The following is an 18768-nucleotide window of genomic DNA, read 5'->3' as shown; positions in this document are numbered from 1 at the left end:
GTCAATTGATGTACCTGCTCCTTCTAATGTTAAGCACCCAGGAACCATGCTAAGCAGTGGAGATATAAAGGTAAAAGTAGCCCATGCTCAAGGAGTTTACAATATATTGGGGAAGACAACATGCAAGCTACTATGTACATACAAAATATAAACAGTGTAAATGGGAGGTGATTGTAGAGGAAAAGCACTAGCATTAAGAAGAACTGAGAAAGTTTTCCAGCAGAAGGTGGGATTTTAGCTGAGACTAGAAATAAAGGTAAATGTATGGTGGGAACTTGTGAACTATAGTATTAGGGGTGTGGACATACAGAGTCCCTGAGGACCCAACCTGCTAGTTTCAGTGTGGATGGCAGGGTGCCCAGAGAGGTACCACAACTGTATTACTGTAAATCACTCAGGTTTTCTCATGCCAAAAGACTTGGATGAGTGCTTGAGTTGGAAGAATTGCTATTTTTCTTGGTGATGATAATAAAGATTAAGCAAATTCATTTATATTGAAAATTTCCTCCCTGAAATGGGAATGTTTAGTGGATTTTTTTTTAATGGCATATACTAAATAAACCAATGTAAAATCCTCAGATTCACATAGAACCATGAACCTCACTCAGGTAAGCTGTCCCACTGGAATACTCAAACTGCAAGTAAGTGAGTGCCCCCAGGTATTATGTGTATGCAACTTTTGTTTTTATATTAAAGTTGTTTGTGTGTTTAAAAAAGTGGTAATAAATTCTTAATTTTATTTTAATAAAGTATGAGTCAAAACAAGATGCAGTAGAAACGTGTCATTATCTAAAGTTTGGAAAACTTTGCCTTTCCATCTATTTTCCAACTCCACCAATGTATTAAAAGTACCATCTCCAAGATTACTAATATTTGTAACTGAAGCCCAAGTCAAGGTAACACACAGTAATAAGTGGCAGGGGCAGGTCTAGGACTCCACCTCAGGTCTCCTGAGTTCCTTCTTCATGGAGTGTTCAGAAGAGCAGAACAGTTGTTGAAATGGGTGCTAGGAAGAAGTTACCTACTTCCCTTGTGTCTAGAAGCTAAAATGATTTCTCTCCGTTTCTACAAGTCCTGCTTCTCTTGTGGACCTTCTCTTTTTGTTCTTCCAGTTTGGGGAGGGAGAAGAGGGGATGGAAGAGGGGAGAGATAGAAGGAAAGAAAGAGACTGCTAAGAAGTCAGATATTTTTTTCAGTCCTCTCCAACTCTTCATGACCCTATTTGAGGTTTTCTTGGCAAAGATACTGAAGTGGTTTACCATTTCTTTCTCCAGGTCATTTGACAGATGACAAAACTGAGGCAAACAGGATTAAGTGACTTGCCCAGGGTCACATAGCTAGTAAGTGTCTGAGGCAAGATTTGAACTGAAGAAGATCCTGACTCCAGGTCCAGCATTCTATCCATTGTGCCATCTAGTTACCCCCAAACATATGTACTCTAGAAATGAAATATTAACACATCTCTCATGGGTAGGGTCTTTTGCCAGAAATTATTTTGCTTTGCCCAGAATGCCATAAAGGATGTGTTTTGCATTGATGATGCTCTTATAAAAATAAAGGCTAATTAGTGAGCATAAATTCAAAGCATATATTAAGTGCATTGGGAAAGGTTTAAAAGAAATAAGACACTGATTCTTGCCCCCCACATCCACCCCCACTCTGCTCCAAACCTGTGGTTTTATTGATATAGGAAACTCCTGGTGAGGAAATTTCTTCTAATAATACAGATAGGCAATTGTTCTACAATTTAAGAGTCTTGGGGCTTTTCTAGGACCGGGTCAGCAAGCATTTTCTGTAAAGGGCCAGCTAACAAATATTTGGGCTTAGCAGACCAAGAGGCAAAATTGAAGATATTATGTAGGTACTTATATAACAATATTTAATATATATAATACATAATAATATATACTAATTATATTATATATAATATAGTATATATATTATATATATAATATAGTATATATATAATATTATATATACTATTATATAACAAGAGAGAAAACAAATTTCCAAAATTTTTTATTGATGAAATTTGAAATATAATAATAATGATAATAGAGTATAATTTTTTGTAAAGCAGGCCTACTAATGAAAATGGAATTCTTTTGGGGGAGATAAAATTTCACTTAATTTTGGTTCAGAATTAGTGTTCCCTATCATCAAAAATGATTACAAATGTTCATCTGTTAATGCTGATTTGTAATGAGGTTTTATATGTTTGATTTGAAAGTGATTTTTCACATAGATAAGAGCTGGCCAATACTGCTATCAGTCCATGAGCATATGGTTTTAATTGTGCCTGTTCATTGCTTGGAAGGCATTTATAGAATTCTATCTGATTTTTCTCTTGGTATTTTCCACTTAGCATGTTACTATATTACAGATTAATCACTTCCAGTTGAAAATTAGGTGGAGGCTCCTCAGTTGCCCGGTTAAATGGATTTTGAAATATGGACATTTCTTTTACACTTATATTGAGGTAAAAAAAAAAACACAACACTGCTGGAAACTGTAGTTTGAGCTCAGAAAATACATCCAATGCAAATTTTGTGTGGAAATGGAGATCTCATTTTTTGTTTTAACTTTTGAGAGCATGAGAAGTGTATAGAGCAGCTTGACAATGACATTACTCTTGAATTCAAACAACACTAATGATCCTAAAATGGACTTTACCGCAGTGTAAGTTTCACATAGCAGTGTTGCTTGGACTTGTGATTTTAGGTTGAATTCACTAAGAAACATTATCAGTTCTGTAGAAAAGACTACTTTCCAAAGCCATTCAGTGTTTGATAATAGTGGTTGAGGGCAGTTCTCATTCAGAAAGATTTCTATCTCAGCCCTCAACTCAAAATACTGTAATAAAACCTTTCTTTCCTCTTCTTTTCTTGTTTTGACGTGATGAGAATTCACTAAAAATAAAAAAAAAATAAGATGTTGCAGCACAACAATATGCATGGCACTCAAAATGCTGCTGAGTTATATCTACATCACTGGATTTGTGAGCAGTGGTACAAATAGATGAGAGTGTCACATGCTGTTTTGGCATTCCATCTGTCCAGTCACACAAGTCATTCCTCATGCTTAGAACATACTCCATCTTTGTTAGAATACTTATCTTCCTTGAAGGTGCCACAACTTCCATGAAACCTCCCCTGCTTTCTCATACTTCCTTCTCCCCAGGTATTGCTCAATCCCTTCTCAAATTGTCATTATATTTACTTAAAGCACAGATCTGACCATGTCATACTCCCTCTCTCCCCTCCAATTTAATAAACCCCAGCGGGGTCCCTGTTATTTCTAGGAGCAAATATAAAATTCTCTCTTTGTCTTTTAAAAAGAAGCCTAAGCTTAGTCCCTTCCTATTTTTCAAATTTTCTTACATTTGCTTCCCTCCATGTATCCTATGATCCAGTGACACTGGCCTCATGGCAAAGATACACCACCTCCCAACCTCCCAAGTGCCTTTTCCCTGGCTGCTTCCTATGCCTAAAATTTTCTTCCTCCAAACCTATATCTCCTAGCTTCCTTGGATTCCTTCAAATCTCCCTTTCTCCACTCCCCTTTCCATTATACATATACATTGTGTGTGTGTGTGTGTGTGTGTGTGTGTGTGTGTGTGTTCTCTCCTTCCCAGAGGATCAATATTTTTGCAGACACAAAAGAAGTGAAATAGTGTTGGGCAGTTCTATCTTCTCTCTCTAATTCATTACATAGCTCATCCACTCCTGTTGTACTACCCTTTGATTTTCCTCTTGACCTCAGCATAGCTCTCAAATCACCTTTGGCTAACCTTAACATACTTTGCCAGGCTTAGCTTATTCTACACTTTTGCCCTTGATCATGTTCTATCCAACATTTCAATGATTTGGATGATGACATAGCGGGCATGTTTAGCAATCATCATACATAATACAGACCCAGGAAAACATATAATATGTTTGAATGACAGAATTTTCAAAAAGGTCTGAAAAAGCAGAAACAGTGTGCTTAAACTAACAAGATAAAGGTTGATAAGGGTGAGTTTAAAGGTTTACACTCATATTTTTTAAAAGTTCAAAAATGCATTCAAAATTGGGGAGACTGGCTCATGTGGGTGGAAAAAATCTAAGGATTTTTGTTGACCACAAGCTCAGTGTGAGTGAACAATGTAATCCTGCCCCCTCCTCAAATCCCCCTCAAAAAATGATATAATTGTTGACTTCATTATTAAAAACAAAGTGACAAGAACAAGAGAAATAGAATTCTGCTCTAATTAGATCGCATGTAGAGTACTCAGTTCAGTTTTCTGAGATATCTACTTCAATATACATCTAAAGTTTTAAAAGTATAGTCAATGCATAGACTATTTTAGTCCTACTTTCTTTCATTTCTATATATTTGTGCATTTCTTTATGTTCTCACATCTATCCTTTTTTTTAAACATTGCCAATATTATTTCATAACATTCACATGCTATAATCTGTTTGGACAAGTGTTGGACCCAGTTTGTTTTATTTGTTTTTAATATAATTTATTTGTTTTAATTTTCCTTTTAAAAAAATTCTGAGTTCCAAACTCTCTCCCTCTGTTTAGCCCCTCCCAGATCCATTGAGAAGGCAAGCAACATATTAATCATAAATGTGTAGTCATGTAAAACTTATTTCCATATTAGCCATCTAACAAAAAAAATAACAGTAAAGTGAGTGAAAAAAGTATGCTTCAATCTGCCCTCAGAATTTATCAGCTCTTTTTCTGAAGCATTTTTTATCAAGAGTCCTCTGGAACTGTCTTTGATCATTGTATTGATTAGAGTAGCTAAATCTTTCACAGTTACTCATCATTATTATATTGCTTTAACTGTATAATACATTCTCCTAATTCTGCTCACTTTACTTTGCTCAGTTCATATGCATTTTTCTGAAGCCATCCCCTTCATCCTTTTTTTTTGTTTTGTTTTGTTTTTTGGGGGGGAAGGGTAAGGTAATTGGGGTTGTGACTTGCCCAAGGTCACACAGGTAGTTTTGTGTGTGTGTGTGTGTGGGTGCGTTAAGTGTCTGAGGATGCATTTGAACTCAGGTCCTCCTGACTCCAGGGCCAGTGCTCTATTCACTGCGCCACCTAGGTGCCCTGCTCCTCATCATTTCTTATAGCACAATAATGGACATATAGTTTGTTTTCAGGTTTTAGCTGTTAACAAATAGCATAGAGATGAATATTTCTGCTGACCCGTCTTCCCCCTTTTTACTTACATTTTTTGGGTATGTTCTCTGTCAATATTATTTGTGAGTCTAAGTGTCAGACCTCTATGATATTTTATGTAAGCTTCCTTCCCTCCCCCTCCCCCCCCAAAAAAAAGGAATACAGAATGCATCAGAAAATGTCATCAAGGGTACAGATGCTACTTTGTGATATAAAATCATTACTGCCAAGTCCTTCAGAGTTCTTTGCATTAAAGATAATGCCAAGTTTGTAACTTAGGACACTGGAAGGATGGTGGCATTCAAGATAGAAATAGAGAAAAATGGAAGTATGGATTTGGGGAAAAGATAATGAATTTTGTTTTCGACATATTGAGTTTAAGATACCTATAAGATATTCAGTTTGAAATTTCCAATAAATAGTTGGGAGGTTTGTGGCCAGAACTCAGAAGAGAGGCTGAGGCTGGATAAAAAGATCTGGGAATGACATTTAAACCCATGGGAGCTGATGGAATCACTAAGTGATAAAAGGTAAAGAGAGGAGCGGCCAGGTAGCACAGCGAGTAAGAGCACTGGCTCCAGTATCGGGATGACCTGGAGATCGAATCCCGGGCTCAGACACTTAGCACCCACTCAGAAACACCTGGCCATTGAGCAAGTTACTTAACCCCGATTGCTTAAAAGAAAAAAAAGGTAAAGAGAGAAGAGGATCCTGGACAAAGCCTTAGGGGTACAGTTAGAGGGTGTGATATGGTTGGTGAGCTAGCCAAGTAGACTAAAAATGGATTGCTCAGACAGATAGAAGGAGAACCAGGAGAGTAGTGTCATGAAAACCCAGAGCAGAGAAAATATTAGTGTTAAATGCAGCAGAGAGGCCAAAAAAAAAAAAAACTTCAAGAAAAAAGGATAAGAATCAAGAAAAATAGGTTTGACAAATTAGATATTATTGGTAATTTTGAAGAAAGCAGTTTTAAGAGGAGTGGAAAGGAAAGATTGCAAAGGATTGAGGAATTAGGGAGAAAAGAGGAAGTGGAGGCATAAACAGTAGGCAGATTTTTCTAGTTTGATTGTGAAAGGGAGGAAGGCATTCTCCAAATTATCAAAACTCTATTTCAGTATTTCTGGCCTTGAAAAAAAATTAATTTTCAGAATTTCAGAATGACCTTGTATAGTTTTGCAAATAACAGTTTTGTTGTGTTTTGTTTTTTGTCCCTTTCAGTTTTAAATCGATGACCTTATGAAGATTTTATTCCAGAATACCCCAGCAGTATATCTTTATACAAACTGAGGGGTAAAGTCATTAAGTCTGCTGTGAACTGGGTTGGGAAGAAAATAACGAGAGTCTTCAGAAAAGTCCAACCACCAAAAGGAATCCTCAGATGCTACTGTAATCCTTCCCACTATTTCCATATGTAGCTATCTGGGACAGAGTCAATAATCAGATGTGACACACAGAACCATTATTAGGACTTCATAAGACTTTCATAAGCACTGAAGTAAGTAGTAGGCCAATAGGCCTACCATTTTTTATTGTTTCTGTGATTTGTTCTTTGACCCACTCATTATTTAGGATTAGGTTACTTAGTTTCCAATTGATTTTAATTTATCTTTCCATGGACCTTTATTGAATGTAATTTTTATTGCATTATGATCTAAAAAGGATATATTTAATATTTCTGCCTTTCTGTATTTGATTATGAGGGTTTTAATGCCTTAATACATGATCAATTTTTGTGCAGGTACCACGTACCACTGAGAAAAGGTATATTCCTTTCTATCCACATTCAGTTCTCTCCAAAGGTTTATCATATATAACTTTTCTAAAATTCTATTCACCTCCATAATTTTTATCTTGCTTATTCTTTTCGTTATATTTATCTATTTCTGATAGGAGCAAGTTGAAGTCCCCACTGTTATAATTTTACTATTTCCTCACTTCTCCTTTACAAATTTGGATATTATACCATTTGGTGCATATATGTTTATTATTGAAATTATTTCATTAGCTATGGCATGTTCCTTATCTCTTTTACTTAGATCAATTTTTGCTTCTGCTTTGTCTGGGATCATGATAGCTAACCCTATTTTTTTTTTTTACTTCAGCTGAAGCATAACAGATTCTGCTCCAGTCCCTTACCTTTATTCAGTATGTGTCTCTCTGCTTTAAATGTGTTTCTTGTAAACAACATGTTGTAGGATTCTGTTTTTTAATCTATTTTGCTATCCACTTCAATTTTATGGGTGAGTTCATTCCATTCACATTCATAGTTATAATTATTGTATATTTCCCTTCATCCTATTCCCTCATTTCTCTGTCTCTCTCTCTCTGTCTCTCCTCTCTCTTATCTCTCTCTCTCTGTCTCTCTCTGTCTCTCTCTGTCTCTCTCTGTCTCTCTCTCTCTCTCTCTCTCTCTCTCTCTCTGTGTCTTTGTCTCTCTCTCTTTCTCTCTCTCTCTCCCTCTCTTTTCTCTCTCTCTATGTCTCTCTCTCTGTCTCTGTCTCTTTCTCCTTTCACCCTGTCCTTCTTCACTAGTGTTTTACTTCTGACTACCACCTCCCTCAGTCTGTCCTCCTAACAGTCCTCTTCCCCTGCTCTAGTATCTTTTCCTTCCTATTTCCCTATAGAGTAAAATAAATTTCTACACTCAAGTGAATGTGTATGTTACTGCCTCTTTGAGTCAATTCCAAGGAGAATAAGGTTCAAGTATTCCCCGCCCCCTCAACTTTCCCTCCATTGTAATAGGTCTTTTGCACCTCTCCATGTGAGATAATTTACCCCATTCTACCTCTTCCCTCTTCTCCCAGTGCAATCCTCTTTTTTTTTTCATACCATCCCAGCAAAGTCAACTTATACCCACATACTCTGTCTATGAATATACCTTCTAACTACCCTAACAGTAATAAAGTTCTTAATTACAAGTATCATCTTACCATGCGGGAATGCAAACATTTTAACTTTGTTGAATCACTTATGTTTTCTCTTTCCTGTTCACCTTTTTATGCTTCTCTTTAATCTTGTATTTGAAAATCATATTTTCTATTCAGCTCTGGTCTTTACATCAGGAATGCTTGAAAGTCTTCTATTTCATTGCATATTCTTTTTTTTCTCTTGAATGATTATAGTCAGTTTTGCTGGGTAGGTTGCAGTTGTAGCTTATTTGCCCTCTGGAATATCATATTCCAAGCCTTCTGATCCTTTAATGTAGAAACTGCTAAATCCTGTGTAATCCTGACTGTGGCTCCATGAAATTTGAATTATTTTGTACTGCTCATAGTATTTTGTCCTTGGTGTGGGAGTTCTGGAATTTGGTTATAATATTCCTGGGAGTTTTCATTTTGGGATCTCTATTAGAAGGTGATCAGTGGATTCTTTCCATGTCTATTTTACCCCCTAGTTCTAGTATAGCACAACAATTTTCCTTGACAATTTCTTGGGATATGAAGGCTCTTCTTCTGATCATGGTTTACAGGTAGTCCAATGATTTTTTTAAGCTTTTTGGAGGGCAATTGGGGTTAAGCATCTTGCCCAAGGTCATATGGCTAGTAAGTGTTAAGTATCTGAGGCCAGATTTGAACTCAGGTCCTCCTGACTTCAGGGCCAGTGCTCTATTCACTGCACCACCTAGCTGCCCCCCAATAATTCTTTTTTTTATTTTTTTAAAATAAATTTTGTTTATTTTTACTTTACAACATTCATTTCCACAAGATTTTGAATTACAAATTTTCTCCCCATCTTTCTCCTAATCACCACCCCAAAACAGTGATCCCACTTAATACCCTCTCCCCCAGTCTGCTCTCTCCTATATCCTCCCCTGTTCCCCCTCCAACTTTCCAATAAGGCACAGTGGATCTCTATACCCCAGTGCCTGTATATCTTATTTCCCAGTTGCATGTAATAATAATAATAATAATAATATATTTTTTAAACATTTGATTTTAAAACTTTGAATTCCAGATTCTTTCCCTTTCTTCCCTTGTCACCGACCCTTACTGGGAAGATAAGCAATTCAATATAGGGTTGTACATGTGTAGTTACGCAAAACGTTTCCATAGTGGATATATTGTGGAAAAACTGACTATATTTCCCTCCATCCTATCTTTCCCCTCACTTGTTCTATTTTTTACTTTGACCCTGTCTCTTTTAAAAAGTGTTAGCTTCTAACTACCCTCCTCCCCATATTCCCTTTCTTCTGTCATCCCCCCTCTTATCCCCTTCCCCCCTACTTTCCTGTAGGGTAAGATACCCAACTGAGTGTATATGTTAATATACACTCCTTAAGCTAAATTCAATGAGAGTAAGGTTGACCCATTCCCTTTTGTCTTCCTGTTCTTCCCCTCCATTATAAGTTTCTGTTGCCTCTTTTGTATGAGATAATTTACCCTATTCTGTCTCTCCCTATCTCCTTTCATTATATTCTTCTCTCACCTCTTAAATATATTTTAAAAATATCATTCCTTCCTATTCAATTGATCCTGTGCCCTCTGTATACGTATATATCTGTATACATGTATATACATACTCACATTTCTATTCATATGCACATATATCCTCCTATGTATACATTTATATTCCCTTCAACTATCCTCATACTAAGAAAAGTTTCATAGGTTACAATGATTGTTTTTCCATGTAGGAATGTAAATAGCTCAACTTTCATAAGTTCCTTATGATTTCTTTTCCCCGTTTACCTTCTCATGCTTCTCTTGCTTCTTGTATCTGAATGTCAAATTTTCTATTCAACTCTGGTTTTTTTCATCAAAAATGTTTAAAAGTCCTCTATTTCATTGAATGACCATATTTCCCCCTGAAACATTACACTCAGTTTTGCTGGGTAGGTGATTCTTGGTTTTAATCCCAGCTCCCTTGACCTCCAGAATATCATATTCCAAGCCCTTTGGATCCCTCAGTGTGGAAGCTGCCAGATCCTGTGTTATCCTGATTGTGTTTCCACAATATTCAAATTGTTTCTTCCTGGCTGCTTGTAATATTTTCTCCTTGATCTGGGAATTCTAGAACATGGCTATAATATTCCTAGGAGTTTTCTTTTTGGGATCTTTTTCAAGAGGTGATCAGTGAATTCTTTCAATTTCTATTTTGCCCTCTGGTTCTAAAACATCAGGGCAATTTTCCTTGAGAATTTTTCATTTGTTTGGATCTATTTAATAGTATCTTGATTTCTCATAAAGTCACTAGCTTCCATTTGCTCCAATCTAATTCTGAAGGAATGATTCTCTTCAGTGAGCTTTTGAAATTCTTTTCCATCTGGCAAATTTGGCTTTTTAAGGCATTCTTCTCCTCATTGGCTTTTTGGGCCTCTTTTGTCACATGAATTAGTCTATTTTTTAAGGTGTATTTTCTTCAGTCAGGTTGTTGACTCTCTTTTCATGATATTCTTGCATCATTCTCATTTTTCTTCCCAATTTTTCTTCCACTTCTCTTACTTGATTTTCAAAATCCTTCTTGAGCTCCTCCATGGCCTCTAACCAATTCATGTTTTTCTTGGAAGCTTTTGGTGCAGGAGTTCTGACTTTGTTGTCTTCCTCCTGTTCCATACTTTCATCCTTTTTGTCCCCCAAAAAGGAATCTAATGTTTGATTGCTGTGCTTGCTTTGCTTCCTTTGCTTGCTCATGTTGCCACTCAATTACTTCACTTTTGAGCTTTTTGTCAAGTAGAACTCTGCTTCCAGAGAGGAGAGTCTTGTCCCAAATTGCTGGGATTTTTGCAGCTGCCAGAGCTATTAGTTGGGCACCCTCTCTACAGACACCACAAGCTCTGACTCACTGGTTACACACCCTAGGACCTCCACCCTAGACAGCGATCCAGATCCAAGAAGGTTAAAGCAAGAGCGATTACCCTCTGAATGGTTGCTTGGTCCCCCTACAATCTGCAGGCCAGGAGCTTTGAAGCAGCCACATGGAGGCAGCTGCACGGCTGCAGTGCCTCCCCCACTTCTCTCTCTGAGGACAGATTCCGCACCATGCTCCATCCCCTCCAGTTTCAACAGAGTTCCACACTGACCTTTTACTTTGTCTTTGGCATTTATTGGTTGATAATTCTGGAAACCACCACAGCTGCTGGTGATCCACTCTCCTGAAGTCTGCTCCAGGCACTGCTGGTGGGGGCCTCCTACTCACACAGGCCTGTGTTCCACTCCCAGCCTCATGTGATAGACCCTTTCTGTGGGCCTTCCAGGCTGTCTTCAGCAGGAGATGTTTCTCTCTGTCACTTTGTGGGTTCTGTCACTCTAAAATTTGTTTAGAGTCATATTTTATAGGTATTTGAGGTGGTTATAGGGGAGCTCACAGAGTTTTCCTGCTTCTACGCCACCATCTTAGCTCCACCCCCCCCCCCCAAATAATTCTTAAATTATCTCTCCTGGATCAATTGTTTTCAATTCCAGGTCAACTTTTTTTTTCTAATGAGATATTTCATATTTTCTTCTATTTTTCACTTTTTATTTTGCTTTATTTTTTCTTGATGTCTCATACAGTCATTAGCTTCCACTTGCCCAATTCTGATTTTTAAGGAATTATTTTCTTCAGTTAGCTTTTCTACATCCTTTTCCATTTGGCCATTTCTTCTGTGAATTTCTGGGCATTTTTTCCATTTCCTTTGTACAGTAGACAGACTTGGATCAACCAATGAATGGAAGTTAAAAGTTGACCTGGGTCACCTTAATGTAAGGGAAATTTTTTAAAAAATAATTCAATTCAATATACATTAAGTACCTGCTATATACCAGGTACTATGTTAAGTACTAGAGATATAAAAAAACTAAATGAAACTATTAGAGTTGCTAAAAGCAGGATTGTGAAGTAGTGAACTCCCCAACTGTGGAAGTGTTCAATAAGAGTCAGGGTATTATAGAGGGATTTTACGCATGAGGTAGGCTAGATAAACTTTGAAGTCTCTTCCAACTCAAATATGACATGGTTTGGGAAAGGCAGAGGGATATTTTATCCAAAGTCCAGGCAGATGAAGTTCTGGGCTTGAGCTCACCAGAATATGAGAAATCAGGACTATACATATAGATAAGGTATCATCTGTCTACTCAAAGTTGTAAAAATAATGAGCTCTGCAGCCTCCTGCCCCTCACAAAGAAAAAAAAATGTTTCTACAGAGGAAGGGACAGAGGGAGTTAGTTGACAACTGGAGTTGGGATTGACTTATTCCTGTCTATTTAAAATGTGATTAATCCAGAATGGGACAGGTAACCCAAAAAAGGATGATGGAATTAAAATGGTATATATGTCTGAGCAGGAACTTAGAAAAAGCACTTTAATGCTAAAAGGCTACATGTTTGAGGAGGGAAGAAAAAGCATATATGTCATTTGTTGGTTTCTAGACTCTAGCAACAGGTGATCAACTCCACATTCCCCAGCCTGGCATTGTCTTCCATTGTCTGATTTTACTTCTACCCAGACTTATCTACTACTACAACACCAGGATAAAAATCTCTACTCAATCAATATTTTCCTTTCTGTCCCCTGAATATATCATAATTATTCTGACTTTTATTTAGTCTGCCTAGCAAATAAATACTGACTTCTCCCTTCCTTTCGGCATGTTCAAAACCTAACCAACCTGCAAATCTGACTCATATACACACTTCTATAACCTCCTCAGTTCAGTTTTCCAGTCGATCACAGTTTAATAGCCAAGACTGTCATGTAATGAGGATATGAACAAACATTCCAGAACAGGCCAGTTAGGTGGCTGTAGCAACAAGCACCCCAAGCGTCCTCAGGGTTGCTGCCACCACAGGTTCTTGGATCTGCTTTGATAAAGGAAAGCAACTCAAAATGGGTTAACAAGCTTACTTTAATCAGTCAGACATATATCGTTTACCTTGTTCAGGGGAAAAAGGTCAGCACCCCGAACTTCAAAGTATACAGGCAGAATTATCAAGACAGAAACAGATCAAGTAGAGAGCTTTCCAAACTGTCCAGCCATTACATCCATACCCAATCAACATCTGGGTTTCAATATCTGGGTTTTTCAAAGCGGGGGTGGGGGGACTCCAGACAACGGCTTCCCAGAATCCATATCAAATCACAGAACACTTCTCAAAGTGAGCCCCCAAAACAAAGCCTCACATCAGGGCTTATATAGCCTTCTCCTGGCTCGGAGAATGTAACAACCTTTTGGACTCATTGGCCAATCAAAAAGTATCTACTGAAAAACAAGCCTCCCACCCCAGGCTCCAGGTGCACTTTAGCCTAGGGGCAGGGAAGATCTTTAAAATTTACATTCCCATTACAGTGGCACAGTGGATAGAGTGCCAGGCCTGGAGTAAGAAAGACTCCTCTTCATGACTTCAAATCCAGCCCCAAACACTTACTAGCTATATGACCCTGGGCAAGTCACTTAACCCTATTTGTCTGTTTCCTCATCTGTAAAATGAACTGGAGAAGAAAATGGCAAACAACTCCAGTATCTTTGCCAAGAAAACCCCAAATGGGGTCAAAAGGAGATAGTCATGACTGAAAAAACTACCAAACAACAACCAGAACTTGTCCACTGAATCAATAAGCTTTTGTTACCTGCTATGTGTTAGGCATCAGGAATATAAAGTTAATAATGAAAACAGGCCCTGCCCTCCATGAATTTAAATTCTATTGGGAGAAACAGCATGTATACACACATTCACATACATCCAAAGACATTGTATAAATAAATACATACATATATGTACACACACATAATACAATGTAATTATTTGCAGGAGGGAGTAGTTGGGGCTTGGGGGGGGGGAGTCTGAAGGTCTTACGTATTTGTATCCTTGTTAATTTGTTAATTAACTTATATCCTTGTTACTCTTGGGAGGTTATATGTTTATTTCTATGATGCCATTGCTCAAAAACCTTTTTGTAGCTCTTCTTTGAAAATTACCTTATGAACCAATTTATGAGGCACACTCCAATTTATCCTGTATCTATGTCTTGTTTGTACCTAGCTGTTTCATGTCTTCCCACGTTAGACTATGAGCTCATAAAGATGATAGATAGCTTCTTTTTTGACCAAAATCAGTTTCACCCCCTTGATCTTTGACCTCACCTTTGACCAGCTTGACTATTGATGGCTTTGCTCCCACTAATCCAATCCAATCCAATCTTAAGATTAAGAATTGCCACAACCGGGGTGACCAGGTAGCACAGCCAGTAAGAGCACTGGCTCCAGTGTCAGGATGACCTAGGAATCGAATCCTGGGCTAAGACACTTAGCACCCACCCAGAAACACCTGGCCGTGTAACCTTGAGCAAGTTACTTAACCCCAATTGCTTAGGGGTGGCCAGGAGGCTCAGCGAGTAAGAGCACCGGCTCCAGTGTTGGGATGACTTGGAGATCGAATCTCAGGCTCAGACATTCAGCACCACACCCAGAAATAACTGGCCATGTAACCTTGAGCAAGTTACTTAACCCCGATTGCTAAAAAAAAAAAAAGATTTGCCACAACTGATGTCACCCAAAAGACTAAAGGTAATTTTAAAAACAGGGGGACAGAGGAATATAGACAAAGGATCTCTCTTCCTCTGTGACTATAGGGAAAGAGGTAGTTAGGGATAGCTATAAATCAAAGGTGTCAAACACATGGCCCTGCTGAGTATAGCTGATCCAGATTAAAATGGAAATGGAAAAATACAATAAAACATAGATAACATTACATTTTAAAACTGTCAACATGTAGTCAACAGGGATCCTTGCATAGGGCTCAGAGGCCACCCATCTGTGTGAGTTTGGGACCATTGCTATGAACCCTAACAGCATATTTTTGGTACATTTATTGAGTAAGTTCTTGAGGAAAACTATTAATTGGAAAGTTAAGAAGGGCTTAATTTAGTCTTAGTGCCTTTCCTCCAAGACTATCTCCAATTTATCCTGTATCTATGTGTTGTTTGTACCTAGCTGTTTCATGTCTCCCCATGTTAGACTATGAGCTCTTTGAGAGCAAGGAACTGGTTTTTTGTCTTTCATGTATCCCCTGTGTTTAGCACAGTCCTTGGCACATAGTAGGTTAAGTAGGTAAAGGTTAGTTAACTGATTGGGAGTTTTAAAAGGCATCAAAAAGCAAAACATGGGGAAGTATTAGATGGGATATAAAGTACTGGGAGAAAACAAAAGTTATTTACAGAGATTATTTACTGAAAACCTATGGGAAGGATAGAAAAGATGGCAGGAAGGAACCTAGAGAAACTGTGGTTCTGGGGAATGACTGGCCAAAAGACTTTGTATATACATAACAAATTTAACCACAGGATTGAAAATGTGTAACTAGCTACTTAATTACTAGACTAAGAGGAGAATTAGGAGGACTAACTAACTTTAAAAGATGGATTGGGAAAAATTAAGATGGATAAAGGTCACAAAGGGGCCTTCTGGGCCTGAAGGTCACAGAGAATATAAAGAGTCAGAGGGACATTCCCAAAGGTAACCAGTCTTGATGAATAAGACAGAAAAGGTAGAAATAAGCCAAATACCCAAAGGGTATGCTTGGAGAGAAACTTGACCATTGCAACAGTATATTGGGGAGAGTATATTCTTCTTCAAGTGAAGGAAGTGTAGATAATAAACTCCAACTTGATGAAATAACTCCCTAAGTAAATCACCTTTCTTTGCTTTTTATCGAAAAATTTTGTGTTAACAAAGCAAATACGTCAATACAAGTGAACTCCTTCCCAAAAGTTAACCCAAACAGCACAAAAGTGACTAACCATTCATATACTGGCACACTTTTGTAATTTGCTGTTTGTTGAAAGATTATGTACTTTATCAAGGCAGTAACAATGATGCCCATTGTATTGAACCTCAGTTTTGTTGCCATGTAATGTTGTCTTCATTCACCCATGTGTATGCAGTCCCTATTATTCCTTTGGATTTGCCTTTTTTGCTCTGCATCTCCTCATACAAGTTTTCCTCCATTTCTTATAATTCTTGATGGCTGCAATTCCTTAAAGCATGATAATGTTCAATTATTTGAATATTACACAATTTATTCTTCTATTCCCTAATTATTTAGCATATAGTTTGTTTCTAATTGTTTAGAATTACAAATAATGGTTGCTTTGAATGTTTTTGTTCAAAGAATGTTTTCTTTCTGTCTTTGAAAGGAATGATTTATTGTATCCCAGGGGTGGCTAGGTAGCACAGTGAATAGAGCACGGCAGTGAACAGAGCACCAGCCCTGGAGTCAGAAGGACCTGAGTTCAAATCCGGCCTCAGACACTTAACACAAAAACTAGCCACAAAAACTAGCCGTGTGACCCTGGGCAAGTCACTTAACCCCAATTGCCCTCCAAAAAGCAAAAAAAAAAAATTTATTGTATCCCTATTTTATTATCAGTATTAATTAGTTTAGTGTAGCTCCATAGGGATAGTGATTATTAATGACATACTTCTCTATTAATACATCTAGTCAGTCTAATCAACTGATATTATTTAGGGATAGATAACAGATTCTTTCTTATAATAGGCCCCAAACTTAAAACTACAAGCTCTATAAGTTCACTAGCTTGTTAAGCAATAAGTTCACTAAACCATTATAAAGTTCACTTGCCTAACCACAAGAATTCTGACCAGAAGGCCTCCACTTTTTTGGGTGAAAAATGCATGCCCAAGCACAGTATGGGTGGGATCACATAATATGGAAAATCCTCCAACTTATTTTTGTGTCTCTTAACCACTCTCTTATTATCTAATATGAGGAGCCCACCTTATGACCTTTTAGTGGAGATGACTCTTGCCTTGCCCATCCTGGGACCACCCATACTGATGCATCATTTCTGACCTTCCTAGAGGCTCACAAGCAAGGCCTATTAATCAATCAGACTGTTACTTTGCCTTTTCTGAGTGTCTGGATATCAAGTGCTGTAAAAGCAAGTCCCTAGAGAAAAGTAGAATCTCAGAGTGTGAAGGGGTCTGGTTCCTTTAATAAATGGTGATTGGATTGGAGCTTTGCCTCAGTGGTTTTTCTTACAGAAAACCTTCTTTGATGGGGAGGAGGTGATGGATGAGTCAAAAATGTGTGAAGAATTTCATAACTTTTACTACATAATTTTATATTGCTTTCTAACACAATTGGTACAATTCACAGTTCTCCTACCAGTGAATTAATGCTTGTTTTCTTATAGTATTGCCAACATTAAACTTTCCCATTTTTTTACATTTTATCAATTTGATGGATTTAGAGTGCTTCAGTTTTAAAAATTGTATTTATATATTCAACAAGCAATGCTCTATAATCTTAATTCTTCAAATTTCTGACAACTGTTAACTGTTGTTGATGATCCTCATTACAGAATCATATTTAGAATTGGAAATGACCTTAGAAGTCATCAGGTCTAACCCTTTTCTTTTATAGATGAAGAAAATGAGGCCCAGAGAGACTAACTTGTCCATGGTTGCAAAGATACCAAATATCGGAGGCAGAATTTGTTTCATTTTTGTTTTGCTGCTATGATACCCACATATGAATTTTGTTGTTGTTCAGTTGATACGACTCTTCATGACCCCAACTGGAGTTTTCTTGGCACAGATACTGGAATGGCTTGCCATTTTCTTCTCCAGCTCATTTTACAGATGAGGAACTGAGGCAAACAGGGGTTAAGTGACTTGCCCAGAGTCATACAGTAAGTAAGTTGTGTCTGAAGCTGGATTTGAAGTCAGGAAGATGACTTCTTAACTCCAGGCCCAGCATTCTAGTCACTGTGCCACCTAGCTGCCCTTGTAGACAATCATGGACACAGATTTAGAGCTTGAAGGGACTTCAGAGACCATAAAAGCAAAGAGGACAAAGTTTTTCTTCCACAATACAATTGCTAACCATTTCCAGGATGGAGTCAAACACCTAGTTGAGAGACTTCACTAAATCAATACAAACCCAATGCCATGGCATCTCCTATGCTAACTATCTTACAGAAGTTGAGAAATAGTTCTTCCCAAACTCTCATGTACAGTTTCTCATGTTATCTTCTTCAGAAAGGGTCTCATGAATTCTGTACCCTTTTTCTCACAGGAAATGTAAAAGGTTCACAATGCCTTACTCCCCAAATATCTGAAAACATTTATACAAATACCCATTATGTCTTAAGAAAATCTATAAATGCAACTAAAGTTTGTAAAATTCTTCAATGGATAGATTTATTAAAACAGGAAATTTGCTTTAGTGGTTTAAATGTTACTCATTGGAATATTAAAAAAAAAAATACAGTCCTTTTCTTATATTACCACCGAGTGGCCAAACAGTTTATTAACTTCATAGCACTCAACTGTTATGTCAAATTCTGTTATGAAAGTCTTACTCATTTCCAGGACTTCATGGTGGGGCTTAGGGAGGAAATTATACGTCAATGATCCTAAAACTATGGTTAATTTAAGATAACTAACAATTCTGAAACATACTTCTTGTTTTAAAGTGACTAGTTTCAATATTAAGAGGTAGATCTTATGGGGTGGCTAGGTGGGGCTCAGTGAATAGAGCACAGGCCCTTTAGTCAGAAGGACCTGAGTTCAAATCTGGCCTCAGACACTTAACACTTAGCTGTATGACCTTGGGCAAGTCGTTTAACCCCAACTGCCCTCCAAAAAGCACC

At 37.6% G+C, this 18768-nt stretch overlaps 1 protein-coding gene across 1 annotated transcript in view; it reads left to right on the top strand.

Annotated features, from left to right (window-relative positions):
- SCPEP1 (serine carboxypeptidase 1) overlaps positions 1 to 18768 on the top strand; it is a 358800-nt gene that overhangs the window by 287204 nt on the left and 52828 nt on the right. The gene's annotated exons all lie outside the window — the stretch shown is intronic.

This window comes from Petaurus breviceps, unplaced genomic scaffold, assembly GCF_028583685.1.
Source record: "Petaurus breviceps papuanus isolate PSGF00001 unplaced genomic scaffold, PetGlider_PUasm1.0 90750, whole genome shotgun sequence".
Taxonomy (NCBI): domain Eukaryota; kingdom Metazoa; phylum Chordata; class Mammalia; order Diprotodontia; family Petauridae; genus Petaurus; species Petaurus breviceps.
Note: the sequence above shows the minus strand (reverse complement) of the source record. Positions and strands in the feature narration are given on the sequence as shown.